This window comes from Pseudophryne corroboree, chromosome 5, assembly GCF_028390025.1.
Source record: "Pseudophryne corroboree isolate aPseCor3 chromosome 5, aPseCor3.hap2, whole genome shotgun sequence".
Taxonomy (NCBI): domain Eukaryota; kingdom Metazoa; phylum Chordata; class Amphibia; order Anura; family Myobatrachidae; genus Pseudophryne; species Pseudophryne corroboree.
In genome coordinates this window covers 683,651,727-683,660,198 of record NC_086448.1, presented here as the reverse complement: position 1 = coordinate 683,660,198, position 8,472 = coordinate 683,651,727, and the positions used below count along the sequence as shown (strand labels likewise).

The 8,472-nt window shown below is 46.4% G+C and overlaps 1 pseudogene; it reads left to right on the top strand.

The window, feature by feature from the left end:
- Nucleotides 1-542: 542 nt before the first annotated feature.
- On the top strand, nucleotides 543-661 carry LOC134930460 (5S ribosomal RNA; annotated as a pseudogene).
- The last annotated feature ends 7,811 nt before the right edge of the window (nucleotides 662-8,472 follow it).

Here is an 8,472-nt window from a genome sequence, read left to right as displayed (position 1 = left end):
CAAATGGGCCATTGGAGATATTTGAAGAGCGCTGTTTAGATGGGCCTATAATGTCCCTAATTAAATCCCTAATTAAATTGAAACAGTTGACACTAAAAGGGTTATTTTGCTATATTTGTCTTTCCCTTCTGTTTGATGAGATTATTTTTCAATATTGATGGTGCTAAATTATGTCTATAATTAAATAGAGAATCTGCTTTTAGGACCAATTTACTAGCCTGACTCAGCTTAAAAACTAACTACAATCCTCTTCATAATTAATTGTATTTGATTGATTTCAATTAGCCGCACCTGGTTGCTGTACATATATTTACAAGTTATTGTCTTCTCCCTTTTCTTTTCTCCTATACCCAATTCATGCCTTATTGGCATTTATTGCTATCATTTTTTCTTTCCTTGCACTCTTGCACCTCTGTACCGATGTGCTCTCTCATCCAGTTCCTTTCACCACGGTGGTGGTGATTAATGTTTGTGGAAGCCCCCATTCTGGACAGCAGAAGCACATTTCTGTTTACCAGGAATAAGTACTCACTCATCCAACCGTTTACGGCCATACTCCACAGGAGACGCCTAATCTCGTCAGGTCTTGGAAGCAAAGCTCTGGAAGGCCTGGTCAGTACTTGTTTGGGAGACTGCCAAGGAACACCAGGTGCAGTAAACTTGGTTGGAAAGCAGTAGGAACATTCCTCTAATCTTCAATTTCTCCTCTTTCAATAGAAAGAACAGATTTATTATTACATGCTTCATATATGAATGTCCATATCTTTTCACAAATCTGCTGTGTCTTTAAAATCACTTTTTTATGATTCAATCCACTATCTGTTGGTTATCATTAATTAATTTTTCATTAACTCAGCAGATTATACACTCCTGTCTAATCTGCTGCATTAAAATGCCTATGGTGACACTACCGTCAGACATTGATACAGAAGGTGGTTCAACACCATACTAGGCAACAAACCTTTCAATCCAATGGTGCTTAGATTAACTCACGGGATATCATCACAGGAGACTCCAGCTATCCACCTGTTGATAGTGGACATATGTTAAGCTACTCCTGCGATTATATAATAAATTTTCAGCTTTTGCTGTATTTACTGTTTATTAATTTGAAATTACCTTGGTATTTATATTTGTGTTTGGAATACCTTATCTTGTCTGTCACACTATATTTTAAATGATCCATAATAAAGGTTAAATTTTACTGTCTCATTTTCTCAATAAGAGTGCCCCAGCATAGAGTCTTTCTTTTTCCTTCTTGATTTTTTCAATGTAACCCCACTGACTCTGGGAGCACCACCGACGGTTTCATCTACACATTAGTGTTATATTTCCAAGGTCGGTTACGGACATTTTACCTTGTAATAAGGTTTTGTTTGCTATTTTTTACTAGTGCGGAACACCCCTCTTTTTCTTTTGCGTTCATTAAGATCAGCACAGAGGACACTTGGTCACTCGCTTAGGTTAGAGGAGAGTAGTTTCCGCACATTGAGGCAAAAAGGTTTTTTCACAGTAAGGACAATACGTGTTTGGAATTCCCTGCCTGAGAGAGCAGTAACGGCGGACTCAGTCAACACCTTTAAGAATGGGTTAGATAAATTCCTATTGGATAAAGATATTCAGGGTTATGGTGCGTAGTCACACATTATAGTTAATATAACTAGTCCTAACATAAGAGTAACTAGTCCTAAAATAAAACTGCATAGGAGACCACAAACAGGTTGAACTCGATGGACAATTGTCTTTTTTCAACCTTAGTTACTATGTTACTATGTTACCTTGGGGATAGCATAGTACTGGATAAAAACAAAATCTCACACCTACTGGGACAGTGCTGTTAGTTAACATCCACAAGCGGCTGCAAATGGGCCATTGGAGATATTTGAAGAGCGCTGTTTAGCTGGGCCTAGAATGTCCCTAATTAAATCCTTTATGTGCGGCTGCACCTATGACATCTCCTTGGAGTTGTTTGGTCATCCTATAATGTTGCAAATTAAATATTTTACTCTCTCTCTGCCTGCCTAAATCCCAGTGTGCCAGTATTGCAGCCTGATCCATTTTTATTAATGTGCAGAGATGTAAGAGAATTATATTGTGCTTTAATCATTACTTTTGGTTTTATCCAATATCCAATATACAGATGTGACCATGCTGATCATGGCTACATCTGAGGGAAACGTGCACCCTCGACACAGCTATGTGTGCCTGCGCCTAGCCATGTCGAGCTGCAGCATTTGCCGCTCCCATCCATGCGAATGGGGCACATATACGTCTTAGACGTCCAGACGTACGTGGTGCGGTCGCGCCTAACAAGGCGCAATCGCAGTAAGATGTAGCCACGATGAGAATGGCTACATTTGTACAGTTGTAATCCCTGTTAGCATCAGAAATTAATGCTATGGTGGTTATGACTGTCCCCCTACACCCCTCCTCACTCCCATGCATCTCTTGCTCTTTTTTTTCACTCTCTCACCATTGATGTGTAGGTGCGTTTTTCTCCAGCCGGGTAAATAGGTCAAAATAGCAGATTTGAGGTGACAGAATGGATGACTGGGTTAGGCAAGGTTAGTGGGTGGGCGGGTGGTCTGGGCAAACTCTGCATAGTCTCTTAATGCCTAGAGGGATGGGCAGTCCTTCAGCCATGCGTCCCCAGAGGTTTCCTTCACAAGGGGGTTTTTCCTCTCCTGAGTGCTGAAGGATGACTCGTCATGAGGCTCCTGCCATCTTCTTCCTCTTATAGGACAAGTTTGTAAGATTACTGGACCAATCTTAGTCCGCAATTCCCTATTTCTCTTACGTCCGTAGAGGATGCTGGGGTCCACATTAGTACCATGAGTATAGACGGGTCCACTAGGAGCCATTGGCACTTTAAGAGTTTGAGAGTGTGGGATGGCTCCTCCCTCTATGCCCCTCCTACCAGACTCAGTCTAGAAATGTGCCCGGAGAAGCCGGTCACAGCTAGGAGAGCTCTACAGAGTTATTTTTTAGCGTTTATTATTTTACATGAAGGCTGCTGGCAACAGCCTCCCTGCTTCAAGGGACTAAGGGGGTGAGTAGTATCCACCCTGCGGGGTCTGAGTTACTATCTCCGCTGACAGGACACTGAGCTCCTGAGGGGATCGATTATTCCCCGCCACAGGGGACTGCTCACCCCGGCAGCATGCTGCCACTCCCTTACAGAGCCAGAAGATCAGAAGATGGCGAGATATGGCTGCACAAGGGTAGTAGCACAGCACTGAGCAGCTGTGCTCCGGGAAGGCTCAGTGGCACACAGTGTTGGCGCTATGAGCCAGCGTCTTTATACTCTACACTGGTCACAGATGCTAACCGGAGACTGAATCCCCCGGCTAGTGACGGAATCCTCAGGCCAGTATAAAGAATTTGTGCAGGAAGACACGCCATCTTCAGGAGGCGGAGCTTCTCCTCAGAGCGGACCAGCAGCGTTCAGCACCATTTCCCTGCCTGCAGTTCCTGTACACTGGGAGCTGCCCCTCCAAGCAACTCCAGCAATCCTGAGCAGTACCAGGGGGTTGTACAGTAGGGGGGGTGGGGGGGGGGAGAGGTTGTGTAAAATCTGTGTGGTCTATTAAGGTACACAGATTGCGATGGTAGTTCTATTTGTTCTACCTCAGTAAGCGCTGTGTGTCGGTTGGCTCCAATCTCTGTGTCTCTCTCTGCCATACTTGGAGGGGATGGGGAGCTGTGAATGCCAATTCCCTGTGTGGGTGTTTAATACCTTCCATAGCCATGTCTAGGGACTCGGTGTCATATGCTGCTGAAGTGGTTTCCTCTCAGGAGGAATCAATTTCATGTACACAGAAATGTAATCACAGTGCTGAGCCAGCGTCTAAATACCCTAAACGGGTCACGGTCGCTAACCGGAGACTGAATCCCCTGGTTAGCGACAGAATCCTCAGTACACAGACGCTAACCGGGGACTGAATTCCCCGGCTAGCGACGGAATCCTCAGACCAGTATATAGAAGGTGCGTGGGAAGACACGCCATCTTCAGAGGGCGGGACTTCTTCTCAGTGCGAACCCAGCAGAGTTCAGTGCCATTTTCCTGTCTGCACCACTGACTGCGGATGGTGATCGGGACGTGCTGGGGGGGGGGGGGGGGGGGGGGCGGCACCACTTGCAGGGGGTGCAGCTCATGCTTGAGGCCATTAGAGATATGTTAAATATTGCTGACATGTCACCTGAGTGGGTTGGGGAGCCTTACTTCACTGACAATAAGAAAACCTCGCTAACCTTCCCTGCATCTAAAGTATTAAATGCTATTGGAAAAATCCTGAGTGTAAGGATTCCAGATCCCCAAAAGGGTTCTGGTTACTTTCCCCTTCCGTGAGGAGGATAGAAAGAATTGGGAAAAACCCACCCATAGTTTACGCATCTGTGTCCAGACTGTCAAAGAGAGGGTGGTTTTACCTGTCCCGGGATCTGCCGCATTGAAAGAACCGACGGATCGCAAGATTGACACTACGCTCAAATCCATATACATGGCTTCGGGGGCGATACTACGGCCTACCGTTGCCTGTGCATGGATTTCTAAAGCTACAGTATAGTAAAGTGGTCTGGCACGTTACTTGTGAAATTGGTTACAATGGATAAAAGTAACGTTGAATTGTTCTTACGTAACATACAGGATTTTGCGGGATTTGCGGTGGAATCCATGAAAGACCTGGGTTCAATGGCTGCAGGAATATCTTCCATGTCTGTCTCAACTCGTAGAGGACTCTGGCTGCGCCAATGGTCTGCCGACATGGAATCCAGGAGAGGTGTGGAGACCCTACCCTACACAGGTCAGGCTCTCTTTGGGGAAGCATTGGATATGTGGATTTCCACGGATACAGTGGGTAAGTCTCCGTTTCTTCCCTCAGCTGCACCTGCCATGAAGAAACCCTTTTCTTCAGCTGCATCACAGTCCTTTCGGACTGCCGAGCCAAGAAAGGCCAAACCGTCCAACACCGTCTTTGGGGGAGGTCGGCCAAAATCCAAGAAACCTGCTGCGGGTTCCCAGGAACATAAACCTGCTTCGGATACGCCATAGTCCTCAGCATGACGGTGGACCGCGCGGCTGGGAAGTGGGGTCGGTGGGGGCGAGACTCAGGCATTTTAGCAACGTCTGGGTGTCGTCCGGCCTGGATCCCTGGGTGCTAGATATTGTGTCACAGGGGTACAGGCTGGAGATTCAAGATCTCCCTCCTCACCGATTCTTCAAATCTGGCTTGTCAGCTTTGCTGGCAGACAGGGCTATCCTACGGGAAGCCATCTAGAAGTTGGTGGAGGCACAGGTTATTGTACCATCCCCACCCCATATGCAAGACAAAGGTTACTATTCGTACCTTTTCGTGGTACCGAAGCTGGAGGGTTCGGTCAGACCCATTCTGAACTTAATATCGCTAAATCTTCCTGAGGGAGATCAAGTTCAAAATGGAGTCTCTAAGGGCGGTGATATCAGGTCTGGAAGAGGGGAAAATTCCTGGTGTCCCTGGATATCAAGAATGCGTACCTCCACATTCCAATTTGGCCGCCGCATCAAGCTTATCTCCGATTCGCACTATTGGACTGTCATTTCCAATTCCAGGCAATGACATTCGGCCTCTCCACAGCACAGAGGGTATTCTCCAAGGTGATGGCAGAGATGATGGTTCTCCTCCGCAGACAGGGGTGAACATACTTCCATATCTGGACAATCTGCTGATAAAGGCATCGTCCAAGGAGAAGCTGTTACAGTCCATTGTTCTCATGACTCATCTACTCAGAGAACAAGGTTGGATCCTGAATCTTCCAAAATCACGTTTGGAACCAACCTGGGGGTTGCCCTTTCTGGGAATGATCCTCGACACGGAAGTGCAGAGGATGTTTTTTCCAGAGGAAAAAGTGTTGGTGATAAAAACAATGGTCCGGGATGACCTGAAGCCAGCCCGGGTGTCGGAGAAGATGGTGGCCTCTTACGAGGCTCTGCAGTACGGGAATTTTCATGCTCGGTCCTTCCAGCTGGATCTCCTGGACAAGTGGTCGGGATCTCATCTACACATGCACCGAAGGATACATCTGTCGCCGAAGGCCAGGATTTCACTCCTCTGGTGGCTACAATTACCTCATCTTCTGGAGGGCCGCAGGGTCGGGATTCAGGACTGGATCCATCTGACCATGGATGCAAGTCTCCGGGGCTGGGGCACAGTCACCCAAGGGGAAACCTTCCAAGGAAGGTGGTCACGTCTGGAAGCCGGCCTGCCGATAAACATTCTGGATCTAAGAGCCATCTACAACGGTCTTCTCCAAGCGACCCATCTTCTAAGAAATCGGGCCATTCATGTGAAGTCGGGCAATGTAACGACAGTGGCTTACTTACACTGACAGGACGGAACGAAGAGCAGAGCTGCAATGTCAGAGGTAATAAGAAGCATCCTCTGGGCAGAAAAACACGCGTTGGCGCTGTCAGCAATCTTCATTCCTGAGGTGTTCAAGGAGATAACAGATATTTGGGACGTACCCCAAAGGGACATGATAGCCTCTCGTCTCAGCAAGAGGCTTCGGAGGTATTGTTCCAGGTTGAGGGACCCGCAAGCAGAGGCGGTGGACACCCTAGTGACTCCGTGGGTGTTCCAGTCGGTGTACATGTTTCGTTCACTCCCACTCTTTCCAAGAGTTCTCAAACTCATAAGGAGAACAAGGGTTCAGGCAATCCTCATCACTTCGGACGGGCCAAGAAGGGCTTGGTACGTGGATCTTCTGGATCTACTGCTAGAAGAGACAAGGCCTCTGCCTCTTCGGGAGGACCTGCTGTAGCAGGGGCCGTTTGCCTATCAAGACTTACCGCAGCTACGTTTGACGGCATGGAGGTTGAACGCCAAATATTAGCTTGGAAGGGCATTCTGAACAATTCTGAAAAAAGGCATTCTACCTTCATACAGGCTAGGAAAGGAGTAACGTCTAAACATTACCATCGTATTTCAAAAAAAATATCTTGGTGTTAGTCCAAGAAGTTTCCTACGGTGGAGTTTCAACTGGGATGGTTTCTCCTCTTCCTGCAAGCAGGTGTGGATATGGGCCTGAGGTTGGGATCCATAAAGGTCCAAATTTCGTCCCTATCCATTTTCTTCCAGAAACAGTTGGCTGCCCTCACTGAGGTTCAGACTTTTTTTATGTGAGTTCTGCACATCCAACCTCCCTTTGTGCCACCTACGGCACCCCGGGATCTTAACCTGGTGTTACATTTCCTCCAGTCGGACTGGTTTGAACTAGAGATGAGCGGGTTCGGTTCCTCTGAATCCGAACCCGCCCGAACTTCAGGTTTTTTACACGGGTCCGAGCAGGCTCGGATCTTCCCGCCTTGCTCGGCTAACCCGAGCGCGCCCGAACGTCATCATCACGCTGTCGGATTCTCGCGAGGCTCGGATTCTATCGCGAGACTCGGATTCTATATAAGGAGCCGCGCGTCGCCGCCATTTTCACACGTGCATTGAGATTGATAGGGAGAGGACGTGGCTGGCGTCCTCTCCGTTTAGAGAAGAGAGAGACACAGTATTTTGGGGAGCATTATTAGGAGGAGTACTACTATACTGTATACTACTATACTACTTGCTGAAGTGATATTTATACTAGATTAGATAATAGATAGTGTGACTGTAAGTGTATTATCTGACTTGTGGGGGAGACACTGACAGTGGGGAGCAGTTAGAGTCTGAGAGCAGGACTCAGGAGTACATATAACGTACAGTGCACACTTTTGCTGCCAGAGTCAGTGCCACACTGCCATTGTTGTGACCACACTGACCACCAGTATAATAATATATTTTGTGATTGTCTGCTTAGGCCTCGGAGTACTAGTTGCAAGTTGCAACGTGACCTGAAGTGACCACCAGTTTAATAATCAATCACCACCAGTTTAATATATATATATATATATATATATATATAATTGTATATAATATATATATATATATATATAATATTGTATACCACCTACCCGTGGTACTTTATACATACTACTATAGTAGCTTACTGTAGCAGTCTGCGGTGCTGTGCTGACCTGACAGTGTCCAGCAGGTCCGTCATCAGTCATTACATAATAAATATATATATAGTACCTGTCCGGCTGCAGTACTAGTGATATTATATTGATTTCATCTCATTATCAATAATTTATCATCCAGTCTAGACTCTATATTAGCAGCAGACACAGTACGTTAGTCCACGGCTGTAGCTACCTCTGTGTCGGCACTCGGCAGTCCATCCATAATTGTATACCACCTACCCGTGTTTTTTTTTTTTCTTTCTTCTTTGTACATACTACTATAGAGTATAGTAGCTTGCTGTAGCAGTCTGCGGTGCTGCTGAGCTGACAGTGTCCAGCAGGTCCGTCATCAGTCATCATTACCTAATAAATATATTATCTACCTGTCCGGCTGCAGTACTAGTGATATTATATATACATACATATATATATTGATTTCATCTCATTAT